At 37.8% G+C, this 14,419-nt stretch overlaps 1 protein-coding gene across 2 annotated transcripts in view; it reads left to right on the top strand.

Moving 5' to 3' along the window:
- The window catches only part of LOC137116313 (multiple epidermal growth factor-like domains protein 11), a 106,729-nt gene that overhangs the window by 48,907 nt on the left and 43,403 nt on the right, over nt 1-14,419 (top strand). The gene's annotated exons all lie outside the window — the stretch shown is intronic.

The following is a 14,419-nucleotide window of genomic DNA, read 5'->3' as shown; positions in this document are numbered from 1 at the left end:
CAGAAAAAAATCTGGTATTTTTGCTACTCGAGAGATGTATCACAATATCTGAGCAACATATTTGTATCATATATCAAAAGCATCGTAAACACACGGTTTGACTTCTCTGAAGTCCCACAGAAATGATCACAATCGCTTCTAAGCATCTCTGTATGAGATTGTCTTTGAAACATTATTCAGTATACACACTCTGCACGCTGTGTTTGGTGTAATGAACATCTAGATTACAGCTTTAGGGTTGGATATTTTGATTTGTTTTTGATGCTTTTCCTTAAATAAACCTGGCAGATTTTGATTTGCACATTTGTAGTACATTCACCTCCATGCACGGCAACTATGCGTTTTTATATCTCCTTAAGAGATGTTTCCTCCAAATCTTTCAGGATTACAAACCTAAATAGGGAAATCAATATATAAATACATAGAGCAGACAACACTAAAAAAGTGAGGATCATTTTTTTTGGTATATAACCAAGCGACAAATATTGCTCAGCCATGTGCAGTATCACTAAAATTTTAAATGGCTCAGAATTGTACCATATAACGAGTTGTCAGTTCGCTTGGACTGTGTCTGTGGACCCAATATAGTGTAAAAAGGATTCACTGTCATGTTGTTTTTAATAAAGTATCAAGTCAGTGTCTGACCCATTCCCATTGTGCTGTGAGGAACCACAAACAGAGTCAGAGTTGTACTGGCTCACACACATCACAGCAGGTACCTGTCTGTAGCAGCCCATCATCTTTACTGTAGTTCACTGTAAATGCTCATTCTTGTTCATTTTTTTTCTTCTGCAAAAACACAATTTATCTTCCTATCAATTTCTTTACAATGTATTTATCCTTGTGCAATTTATAATTTAAGTTGTAAATAGTCATGTATTGATGTGTAGAAATTTTAGTACTTATCTTGATGACAAATTTCTATTGGCTGCATCACAATAAAAGCAGCCCTTAGTCTACTAGTTGACTAGTCTTATGTGGAGCAGCAATTATAGAAAATCTTTAGTCTTCAGCTCTGATGCAGCTGTAGAGAGACAGATCAGTAACATAAATGTTTTAAGACTAATGGCTAAATAATTTTAGAAAATAACTAGATTGAACCACACTGTTTAGCTAAATTGGTAATAAAATGTCTTTACAATAGTTTGAACAGCACTCAGTCCCACCACAGTTAGGGGCAAAACTCAGTAATCAATATTTTTTAGACCACAATGCACATTTTAAATTACATTTGCTGAAAGACACTTTTAGTATGCTTCATTCTTCAGGTATTTGAGTAAATAACGATAAAATAAAAAGTTCAAACCAAACTTACTGTGTCACCTCCAAATGCATTACCAGTCACAGTGTGAAGTGTGTGTAAATGTCAGATTGTTGATTTGGGAAAGTTACAGTAATTGTTGGGCACAGCCACACTGGAAAGAGATGGGGAGTGGGGGTTCAGGCTACATGACCATTAAACAAGCAGCTATGATAAAGTATATCATCAGCTGTAAGTCCCTGGTGTGTTGTGCACGTAATTTCAGTCATGAATGACAGACTAGTAACAATGAAACCATTGTATATAGACGTATACTGAGGGATTTATGGATTCATACAGATGGATTTCATCAGGATTCTATCATCTGTACAGTGAGTTTGTGGAGAAAATGAATAAATTAACCAGCCATACCTGTATACAGTAATTATAAACTACTATATGTAAGATTAATGTGTTACGAAAAAACACACATGTAGCACCTGAATTAGACATTTAACATATTAATAATTTGACATTGAAGAAGCGAATCAGAATTTTTCTCTCACAAATTGTATAGTTTTGTGGTCGGGTGGCTTTGTGGTTTGTGGTTAAGTCCATCAGCAAACAAATTTCAGTATTTTCCTTCAGATCCACTCCCTCTGTATGCCATCAATGTTGTATGGCTGAAAGCGAGAGGGGAAATGGACTGGCACCTCACCTCAGAAACCTTTTGATTACCCATTTTCCTTCTAATGCCACGTGAGCCCACGCTAGCCAAATCTCATGACAGGCAAGCCATTAAGGAATATAACGACTTATCCACTCTGCTCTGCTTTCTGCCCTACTCCACAGTCTCAACATCTCTCTCTCTCTGTCTTTCTCTCCTTTTCTCTGCACTCTGATTAATTTCCAAACTAACTTGTTTATCGTCCACCACCGCCTTTCAACAGAAGTGGCCGGCACAATAGGCCTTTTTCCTCCCCACACGACTGACTTCACTTTGACTTTGAAAGTGGCCAGGAATTATTCATCAGCTTTCTTTCTTCACTTTACATTTGCTCAGAGAAGAAGAGCTCAATCACTCCCCAGTCTCTTTATTTTCTCATCCACTTCCGCCTGAGTCATTTTGCACTTCAAGCCATCTTGACCTTTCTCAAAGGGGCTTGCAGTGCAGACTACGGAGTCAGTATGACCTCCAAGTAAGAGGGAAGGTTGGTCTGTGGATCCCTTAAAGCCAGTCTGCTCTCTAGGATGGCACATGGACAGACTTGGTGAATATAGTCAGGGTTTAGGATAAAATTATGCTTTACTTATCTTTTATGGAGGAAATGACTTTTAATATAGTAAGGAAAATTACAAAAAGCACTGTACTGTATGTGTAAGAACATCACATGACTCTGATTCTATAGCCAATTAGAATGAATGGAGAATGCTTTATATTAAATACATTTAGATTATAAAATGGTATGTTTGAAAAGTGTAAAATCTAGAGAAAAGTGCAATGACTTGCAGACGATTTCGTGATTCTGTTTGAAAATAGTACAACAAAACAGGTCAAATTCTTTCAATGGGTGGCAGATCTGCACTGCAAGTCAGTTTAGCCACTCTTACAGTACACTGCTGTAATATGACCATAATGTTCGGCATTGTGTTGCTGATATAAGCAAGTGCTCAAAACTACATCTGGATCACAGCATATGCTGCTGCAAAACCTGTATCATTTAGCAATAGTGGTGCCGTCACAGATGTGCAAGTTATGTGTATTCATGCACCCCACAGCATCACAGATGCTGGCTTTTGAACTGTGCACTAATAAGAAATCACAGTGTTCCCCTCCTCTTTAGTATGGGCGATGCTCAGCACAGGCTCAGAAAAGGGATATGTTTTTTTTTCCTTTGCATGAGTTGTAGTTGGTCATTTTTGGGTACAGTGACAGATTGTGTTCACTTACAGTGGAGGTCTTTCTGAGCCCATGTAGTGGTTTCCACTCTATTGTTATTTCCAGCTCACCTGAAGATCATGGCCATTTAGTATTGGTATTGGCATATAGAGATACCTTTGGATTTTAAGAATCTTTTATTGATATTGCCATAGATGATGAAATTGTTATTATTGCAAATTTTACATTGTTATGTGGTGCAGCGGTGCTTTAGTTAGAGGTCATCCATGAACCCTGCGAAATCCTCCAGGTTTCTCCTGGCTGAGTGTCAAATGTCAACGTACTATCTTTACCTCAAAAAAACAAAAGGATACTTACTAAATGATTTTGAAATAGCAATCACATTTCTTAGTTCGAACATGTTGTCTCTGAACTATTTACAATCAAAAACAGATTTCAAATGGCTTGTAAATCATTGCTTTCCATTTTATTTTCATATTACACATTGTCCCAACTTTTCTAGGAATGTGGTTTTCTACTGTTATGTACTGTGTAAATTATATAGTACCTGCTTCACATACTGATTTGCAGTGGCTATAATACATGATAAATGTTCTCCATTTCAGTTTAGCATGTTGACTAACAATAGCAATAAACACAAACTAGAACTGAGACTACAATGCAGGAATGTCACTGGTTTTGCCTGTACAATAAATGATGGTACGCAGGCAGCCTCAGCTTGTTTGTTATAATTAACCTTTTTTGTCTTGTTACAGTCAGCTGTACTGAAACAGCTGTTAAGTGTCAAGAAACATTAGCCGATAATATTAAAATGGGCACCTCACAAATTCAGAGTGACACCTCTATAAGATCCAAGGAGATGCAGCAGAATTAAAGAGATCATCTTTCATAACTCACTCACTCCTCTTCTTTCTTCAAACCTGGCAGATACATTACATACACACAGCTACTAGCAGTCCAGTGGGAGATTCAGGTGTGTTGTGCCACTTACAATCCAATCTCATATAAATTATGTTTCTATGCAGGTAAACAAAAGCAACTGTTTTGTAAGGGGTAAGGAAAAGATTGTGATTGGCTTTATAAAATTCACAAATGGGTTTATTAAAATTTAAAACCAAACCAGTCTTTCTCTAACTTGTAACAAGGGCTTTCCTCCTTTTTTTTGCCCAAATAGAACTACAAATTAGACTTGGAACATAATCCATTTAGTGCCTTACATGCTCTACAGAAATGTACTTGCCTTTGCAGTTTAGTTGTATGGGAACATAATTTATAACCTGCCATATTCCACATAATAAGAAGAAAGCATTCGACAGATACAGTCAGAGACTAGCTGGTAAACATAGTAGAGCATTTTTAACAGATATTTCCAAGTTTACAAGTTACTACCAAGTTAAGGGGAAAATGTGTCTACTCTTCACTGTCTTTTTTCGGATGGTAGGATAAAGACCTGACCTTTGACCCTAGCCGACTGGCAATATCAGCTGTGTGATTTGCACCTCTCACCTCTTCATATTCGTCAGTGGGTCAGTGGGAGGACAGCCACCTGCCAACAGTCATTAGACCTGAACTCAAATTCATGCCCCGCGTTTGCATAAAAGGAGATCATTAAAATGCAATTACCACACAAGAAAGCAAGTTGATCTACAGCTGAATGAGCCCAACGCACACACAAAAAAACATTAAATGATCAAGTGAATGGTTGCCACATCTCATGCATCATTCCACAGCAAAGTTGTTGACGACTGCTAATGACAGCAATTATTTAGTCTTAACAAAACAATGCAAACAGTGCAGAGCAATGAAGTCTGTGCTCAAGACTCTTGGCCTGATATGTTTTGCCCAAGGTCTGAAAATGACTGTTTCTAGCATTGATTAATGCAGCGTTAACTTCCCTGGCTTATTATCTGGATGTGAAAATTGCCTAATTAAAAAGAAAATCTGTAAAGACTCAATCACCTACACACACAAACAAATGCAGACACACTTGGTCTTTGAGTCAGTCAGTGTCACAATAAACTGACACTTTATTCCAGGCCTGTGAGCCTTAAACTGTGCCATCCATCTGGCCTGTCCTCCATCCCAACCCTCCCCCTCATCGATCCGCATCCCATACAGTCTGAACTATGCTGCCGCTAATTACAATTATTAATTGAAAATAGGAAATCAATGGCTCTGAATTAAACACAAGTGTGCATGTTTGTAAATGGGTCAGCCATTTCTTAATGCCCCGCTTTTACATGACATAGTTATCTACTGACAGTGTCTGTAAAAGTATGGGACCCCAACTGCAATTCATATACGGAAACACACTATTACATCTTACATAGACTTTGTATTATTGGCGACTTTCGGAGGTGAAAGTGGCTTACTACAGAAAAAAAAAACCCACCCCCGCTGCTTCTTTTATAAAGTATTGTTTACTCATTTGTCAAGGGAGTGCACAGTGGCTGTCTGACAGTGTGCTGATGAAAATGGTTTCACTCATGCAAGCAGGGTGGCCTTAAATAAAAGTAGTGCATTGCTTGGCAATGCTGGAGTGCTGTGGGAAATAGAATTGCTCTATACTTCTATGTAGTTCATGTCTGTATGCTTTCCAGAGGCACAGCTCAGACCTGTTGTTGAACTTTCTCAATGAGCCAGTGGAACTTTGCAGGTAAAAAAATATACGTGTAATTTGCTGTGACTTAAAGTAATAATATGCAATTTTTCTTTCATGTAAATAACCCATTATTTACAGTACTCATCCAATATGATAGTGTTGATGTCTGGGGGTGCTTCCTCTTTAATTTGACGCACTGGGTGATATCAAATTTACATTTATGGAAGCAACAGAAGCCATTTCTTTGGAATAAATATAAGGGACCCTTATTTAATTATTGATTATATTGAGCCAGTGACTGGGTTAAATGCAGAACACCAAGGCCATGACCAAAGGTGTCATCAAAGTCATGAAGAAAAGTTTCCCTCTATCTCCCTCTGCTCCCAGGTTTTTGACAAAGATCCACTTGAATTAAAAATGAATGAATTAAGCTAGAGGGTGTGTGTGTGTGTGTGTGTGTGTGTGTGTGTGTGTGTGTGTGTGTGCGTGTGTGTAATCACTGGCTATTGCCCAGATGCTGTGAGTGCAGCTGAGAAGGCATTCAGTAGTTGATGGAAACATTGATCCTCAGCATCTTGACAGGGTGAAATCTTGAAGGCGAGTTCAGTGACAGATACAGAATAACTTTATAATAATTTATTCATATTGCAACAAGCTTTTAGTGGCTTTCAGGTCAGAAAATATGAGGCCACTTCTTTGACTGCAGTTAGCATGGAGCTCGAAATAGAAGAATATGTTTACAGGATTTTATAATCTAGTATACTGCATTTAACATTGTTGCATATCACATCTTGGGTGTGTTTTAAAAAATGTGCTTTAAAAATTTCTGATGATTCATTAATTTAAGAAAAGAACTAAGATTAATCCCAAAATAATAAGTGAAGAGCTGAATCAGCAGCTCTCCCACTATAGTTATCTTCACTCTTTATTTCTATTCCTCTCTTTTTTAATGTCTTTAGGCTACAAACTTCATTCAAACATTAAAACATTCATCTTATTTGGGAGACTTTCGAAGGCAGAACGGCGGTGTAGTGGTTAGTGCTGCTACCCCACAGGTTGCTGCCAACCTGCCTCTATTACTTTTCTACTTTTTATCTAAAAGTAGTCTGAAAAAGAAAAAAGCTGCCCCACCTTAAAAATAGAGTAAACATACTGTACAACCTCCGAAACAAAGAGGCACACTTTTGTAATTATGCCACCCCCCTCCCGCGTTGTTCAGTTGTTCCCTTGTGTATGTTCCTAATTAGTCCAGGTGTCCAGCACAGTCCAGCCCCCACAAACCCAGAATGTGATCAGCGGGGCACAACAAAGACAAATGATGGTAGCTGCTGTTCCATAGATCAACAGATGGCCCAGTGGCAGTCAGATCACTGCTTTGTTTTCGGCCACTCAGCAGTATCCCTCTGCCTCACTTATTGGGAGGGTATTCCTCGATCGTTCCTGACCAATCCGACTGCTCGTCAATCACCTTCTTACTGGGTTACATGCATCTTTTTGTAGGGAAATCAAAGTTGGATTGAAGTTATGCAGCTCAACATCCTGAATCACAAATTTGGGACAAGGATTTGTACAACATTCAACAGTCTCCATCCTCAGACCCTTGGATCAGATTAGGAAAACTCATCGCAAAAAATCATTAAATTGTGAAGATAATGGTGTTATCAGTTTTCTCATATTGATTTGAAACCTCAGCTCAAACATTTTGATGAGTAGTATAATGTGGGAATTTACACTCATTTACCCTGAATAACTAATACTCCAGGGCATGAGCAAGGCATTTAGTCACCTCCTGCTCCAAGTGTAGTTGTACAGCATTATACTGGTATGAATATGTGATTGTTTTGATGCAGGGCGCTGAAACATCTCTTATACAGCCTTGAAATTAATATTCAAATACTGTTTGTTTAGGCTACATGGCACTTTTTGTGAAAGCAAAACAACTCAACCAAATGTCTTCCATCTGATAATGACTAATGAATGATTATAACATTTGCATAGCTTTTGCTTGCTTCATAAATAATCTATACAGTGAAACCCTTAAGGTTTTTCTGCGAATGGCTGGAAAGACAAGAGAAAGCAGCATTTAAAGTAGGTGCAGCAGATCATTTAATGACGACATCAATCTGTCAAGCAGTGTGTGCGTGCTGAAATTACCCAAAGCACTTCACAGGCTCACACAATACAACATAATGTTATTCAGCACACCTGTAAAAGAGGCCTGAAAACTATAGGAAATTTTCATATTTTGTGCTGAATCATATCATATACTTCAAATTTTAATAACGTTGAAGAGCTTCTACAAGATATGGCTCTACTGGTGCGTTTGGCACATAGTGGATTATAACCTTATTATGCTAAACGTATAAAAAGCTGCCACTGGGACTTGTAAGGGTATTGCAGCAGTTCCTATGGAATGAGTTAAAGCAAGGAAATGCAGCTGTTGCAACAGATAGAAATATAATAGTTTATCAAATGACAATTTTAAGACAATGTGGTAGTGATGGACCTACAGAGACTCATAAGTCCCCCTCAGGTTTATGGAGCTTTATAGTGAGGTTTAGCTCAGGGGCGGCTGTAGCTCAGTTGGTAAAGGCAGTTGCTTACGGACCACAGGGTGAGTGGTTCGATCCCTGGCTATATGTCGAAATTGGGGAGGGTTGCGTCAGGAAGGGCATCCGGTGTAAAAACTGTGCCAAATCAACATGCGGACAGTGATCCGCTGTGGCGACCCCGAACTCATGGGATAAAGCTGAAAGGAGAGTAGATAGTGAGGTTTAGCTCATTGTTTGGCTGTGGAGCCCACAGCTCCTCTACTTCAGTTCAACTCTCACCACTTTGACTGCCTGGTTTTCATCAGCAGCAGACAGCTTTTCTCACAGAAAAGGCTCCAAAAAGTGCTGTACCAGCTTAGCAGCAAATAGCAGACAGACACAGTTAAAACACTGGTGGAGCATTTAGCAGCTGCTGACTTGCTAGAGACCGAAAGAGAGATGCTGTAAAAGACAATGAATATTTTATCAATTGTGATACAATCATCAGATGAACATAAACAAGTGTTCAAAACTTTTTTCTGCCGCCCAAAAATAACCAAATATTATTTAAATACCAGTTACTTAACATATTCTATTTTTAATTTCTTGTAAATGAGCAACATTAGATTAGAGTCCTCCAAATTTGCTATTTAAATTTCATATATATTTTTTTTCCTTTCGGCTTATCTCATGAGTTCAGGGTCGCCACAGTGGATCATTGTCCGCATGTTGACTTGGCACAGCCCTTCCTGACGAAACCCTCCCCAATTTCTACCGGCACTGCACAGCTGGGGATGGGAATGGGCTGTTGGGGACATTTTGACATATAGCCGGGACAGGGGATTGGATCACTGACCATGAGGTCCGTAGATGCCTGCCTTTATCCACTGAGCTACAGCCGCCCCAAAAAATTTCATATGAGCATAGTTTAGTGGGGAATGTAATTCTTTAACAGAGTGGTGTGGTCAAAGGAAAGGTCATGTCAAAAAAAAAAAAAAAGAATTGAAAATTACTATTAATTCGGACTAATTCTGTCACTCACTGCTAACTATTTGAAAACTTCACATTTGACATTTGTGCTGGAAGGACAAACTCTGCTCTCACTACAAAGCCTGTCACTGTGCCATCAGTGTAAATGCTGTCACACACAAATTAAACACACACAAAAAGGTGTAATTAAATAACTAACAAATCAATTACCACTACTGTGCTGATATAATATTTATTTCTTATGTTTGTTGAAGCTTGGGCAAGGCTTTCACATGTGCCAACAGGTATAGTTGACACATGCAATCTTGCTCCACCTATAAGATGGAAAGGTAACAGCAGAGGCTCTTTAGATATGGACATTCACATTGGTGATATTGTGTGTCCTTGTTATCTTAAGGTGAAACATTTTGCATAAAACCAGAACTGTCTGACTTTGTCCTTACTTTGTCTGACTCTCAGCATTTGTTCAGGTCTTAAAGTGATTTGACATTTAGCTTTATTTTTGTAAAAATGTGGCTAAATGTCAAAGTCACACTCACCACATTTGAAAATCTTTGTTTTGTACTTAAAATTGCCTCTGGTCTTAAACTAGACTATTGATAATTATGGAGAGTTTCCTCACTATACTCAGTCTGAAATGGGGGGGGGGGGGGCTGTAGATCAGTTGGCAGTCGTCCACGGACCCACAGGGTCAGTGGTTCGATCCCCGCTCCCGGCTATATGGCGAAGAGTCTCTGTGGGAAGACACCGAACCTCTACACCTCTATAAAATAGGCCCAGTGTTTTTTGTGTATATACTGTATCATCTAATACAATAATATAAAATCATCTGAAAAAATTAATCAGACATATACTGTATTATAATTACCTGTACGACAATCACTAGAAAGAGTAAATAACAGTCTCCAGCAAATGTAACTATTTGCATACAGTACTGTATACTCAGTACAGATATTTTGCTTGTTTTTATCTATCTTTATCTACTATGTTTTGAATTTAGATTTTAAAAAGAAATGTTTCTGCCAATTGAACCTGTCAAGCTGCTTCAAGTTTTAAAATTAGCTTTCATGTGTTATTAAAGGTTTTACATTGAAAAAATAACTAAAGGCTCCAGTGTTTTTTTTTCTGTAATATTGTATAAAGCTGTAATGAGCTGGTAAAGTATTAGCATAGAGAGCAAACATTACGTTAAATTTTATGAGGAAGAGTGGAAGCTTTTTGTCTCTCACAAAAAAAAAGGATTTAAATTATATTTTGTGGCCAAATTGCATTTTGGTGTACGTTCTGTCTGTCGTGCTGTTGGTGCAAGATGCTCTAAGATCAATGGTAGTGTAGCTGAGCTTGAAATATTTGGATGTGTTGTCAGGTTGTTTAGGGATGCAACCAATACCTGTTTATCTTAGATACATAATTTATTTAAAAAAAAGACTAATCATATTTTTTTGAAAGAATAAAACAAATTTCAACATTTTTAATTAACTTTTTTAAAGCTGTGGTAAAAACTTTCTGACCACTAGAGGGCACAATGACAAAGCAGCCCAGAAACTCAGTAAGTGGTGAAGATAATGGATAGTTGGAGGGATTAACTGGAAAAATGGGGGAAAAACTGGACATGCACTAACAGTTGAGGCTAAAATTGAACTTTAAGAAGGAATTAATTAAACAAGTCCATAATGGTGACAGCCTCATTATTCACTGCTTGCTTTTGCCAAAAATGTGGAGATCTGCAACTAAACTGTGCCAGCCTGTGCAGGTAAGTAAACTAACTTCACAGTTATCAAAATTGGTTCAAACTAAGTTAAAGAGAAAAAGTAACTCATTGTTTTTATTTGTTATCAAATGTATTACTGAAGATGACAAAATCTGTCAACTTGGCTTTTTCGCTCAGGTGACATTATAACGTTTTTTTCTTTATTGTGAAAATTATAATCATGTTTTAATTTTTTATCTAAAATTAACAACATGTTATATAAATGCTCTTGATACAGATGTCAAAACCTGTACAGCTGCAACAATTCACTCTAGCTGCCTCCAGTTTGCCACATATTTTTATGAGAAGAGAAGAATACATGGACTACAACTTTAATCAAAACCCACTATGCTTTTGACAGCAGTCTCTGCGAGACAAATAACTAAAGCATCCAGCATCAAAAAGACTGGTACTGAAATAAAGTGCCAGAGTAAAATGTAATCTGGGTGTGTTTCTCTTTTAGACATGAGAAAGAGAAAAGAGCCAAATCTCTAGCACAAGCTCTATTTATTGTTGGCAGAGTGACTGCACCATAGACAAACCTAGAAATATTCCTTAAAGACTTATCCCTTGCCAAAGCATATTATGGAACTGTTAATTTAGTGCAGAAAGTTCTGCTTAGTGCCAGCGAGCTACTCTTGATCAAAGTCATTAGTCACTTGATTTGGACTCTTTGCTGCTGAATAATTGAGGCTGTGAGAGGATAAAGCATTTGACTATGCTAGCTCACTAGTTAAGAAAAATAAAGAGAAGGGCCCTTCTTGAGAAAGAGAGAAAGAGACTACAAGACGACCTGGAAGAGCAAATTAGAGAAAGATTGAGAGGGAGGGAGTGTGAGTCTGATTTATGCTTTGTCTGCTCATAGCTCTGTCCACCACAGTACTGCTAAAACATTTAACACTATAATATCTGTGAATCTGCCACCCACGTTTGGGGAGAAAAGTTCCTCAAGTCTGGAGAACTTGTCTCTGTTTCCTCCAGATTATTCTGCCCACATTTCTGGGGTTTTTCCTCTTAATTTATTCAAATGCTGTGTACTTTACCTCCCTTCTGGGCAGCGCCGTTCGCACAATGAGCACATATCAAAAGTTAATAGGGCTTTGATATTTTTTATCTGTGAGGTTAAAATTTACAAAAAAATGTTTTACATGCTTTCATCTATTGTTGCAAGATTCTGATTCATACTGTACAGTACCAGGAGTTTACGCACTGAAGAAGATATGATACAGCATGTTTTCCAAACCCAGATCCTGAAAATCCGTTCAATCCACTTTCAAGAGAGAAAGCTTGAACTGTAGGTATATAAATGGAAGGAAATAGATTAAACAATAGGTTTCTGTGGTGCAATGGCCTAGAAATGGAAATGTTGCTGAATTTTCTGCTGTTTCAGCCTGATGGGATAACTGTGGCACTGCATGGAGGAAACTCTAGGAGTTCCTGCATCCATCATGCTGCCTGTCACCACTGTACGCCGATATTTGTGGTGTTTTGTTCAGAGCTATTATCATGTCATGTCAGGAGAAATGTTGAGCAATCTTCGAGTGTTAATGCATTCCTGAGCATTACTTACAACAAGCAAAGTTAAGAGTTACAGTAGGACAAAGGACAAGAAAGTTGTCCGATTGTAGTCTGAAGTAACCTGGTCCTAAGGTGAAGCACTGTAAGCAGTCATTTATCATGATTATCAGTCACGTGGAGAAAAACACTAGATTATTATAATAAGTCATTTATTAATTATTTTATTTTTTTATTTTTTATTTAAGTGCCAGACACCGGCAACAAATTACCCTAAAGTGTAAGAACAGAATGTGAAGTGTGTCCTGCACCACTGACACTACAGTGCAGGGTCTGTGACAATTTTTATATATAACATAAAATAGAGTAACTACAGTAAATAGAATAGAATAATGAGTCATGTTTTTCAAGGAGTAATTAGTACATTAAATTCTTCCTTTTAAAAAGTACATAGTGAAGTGTGTATGCAGTACAGGATTGTGCTGCAGCTGCACCAAGATTGTGGATAACTCTTCTCTACAGCATTAACTCAAAACCCCTCTTAAAGCTATTCCTGTAGTTCAGTGGGCATCTTTTGCATATATGGGTTTGTACTTTTGTAAATCGCTATGAAAATAAAGTTGACTTGGCTTGCCTTCACCTAGGTATCTCTGGGAATGAAAGGATCTCAGACCAGCTGGGATGGTAAACATCAACGTGCTGTATTGAGTTTACTGATATCAGGATATTTTGTGAAGTGAATACTGCCAGCATCTCCCTTTAGAACTCTAACCACCTCTGGAACTTTCCATCAGTTTTAATCGTTTTAATTTTGTTTCTCAGAAGCTGTTCTTTGTCCAACCGTCCATCTGTCAAAGATCACAGTAAAGGGATTTTAGCGTTACCATGGCAATGAATGCATTTTCAGATTTAAAGTTGATAATTACCCACGCCTTTTTCTTTAAAGTGTAATAAAGTACCCCAGAGACTATTAGGAGGATATTTTCTAAGATAATGGATAGATGGAAGGAAATGTAGTCACATTGATGTAAACCTATTAACCTGCAGAAGGGGGTAGAACCCCTGACAACTTAGCATCTATTACAGATGCTAAAGATCTCTTTCTTCTACAATCTTCTGCATAAAAATCCGTAGTCTACTGACTATCGGTGTTTATTAGTAGATGTTTATTGTATGGTCAAAGGTTTGATCTTTTCACCCTCACTTATGGGAAATCTGTGAGCTGAGGAGCAGTACTGTGGGCTAGTTTGGTTTCTGCTTTGAGCTTTTCACCGATGGCAGTGCTACATGTCAAATCACTGCTCATCTCCATCAGTCAGTCACAACTAAAGCAAAAGCCTTCTGTTAATGACTAGACAAAGACTACAAGTGTATGGAAATATTTATCATATAAACTGTCTCAAATATCAAATATATACAATCAATTGCCAAGCCAGGGTTGTGACACATGCTACAGCTGTGTGTTGCATACAAACCTAGTGATGTGACCTCTGGTTTTACTGCAACTCAAAATCATTCAATGTGTCACTTCTAGCCGACAGTTATGGCTAAAAAGTGCTAAAGATGGCTCAATGCCGGTTAAACTGCTATTTTTAGTATTCATGATGGCTGAGACCAGCTGTTTGTTGGATTGTATGAACTGTTTCTTTACAGCCATTTATATCGTGTTGATTTCTTTTAACAGACCCAGTAGCAGTTTTTCATTAAAGAAAAACTTTTCATTAAATATCATCATCTCTTACCTTCCCTTCTTCACCCTTAAAAAAGAGATACCACCCTTTGGACACACCGATGCCCTTCTCTTTTTTATTTCAACTAATTTTATTCATCCCTTCATTTTTCATGCATTTTTATTCTGACCTTTTTTTGCAGTATAACATGTCACTGAGTA

The sequence above is a fragment of the Channa argus genome, chromosome 2 (assembly GCF_033026475.1).
Source record: "Channa argus isolate prfri chromosome 2, Channa argus male v1.0, whole genome shotgun sequence".
Taxonomy (NCBI): Eukaryota; Metazoa; Chordata; class Actinopteri; order Anabantiformes; family Channidae; genus Channa; species Channa argus.
The sequence above is the reverse complement of the archived record's forward strand: the minus strand, read 5'-3'. Positions and strand labels throughout refer to the sequence as shown.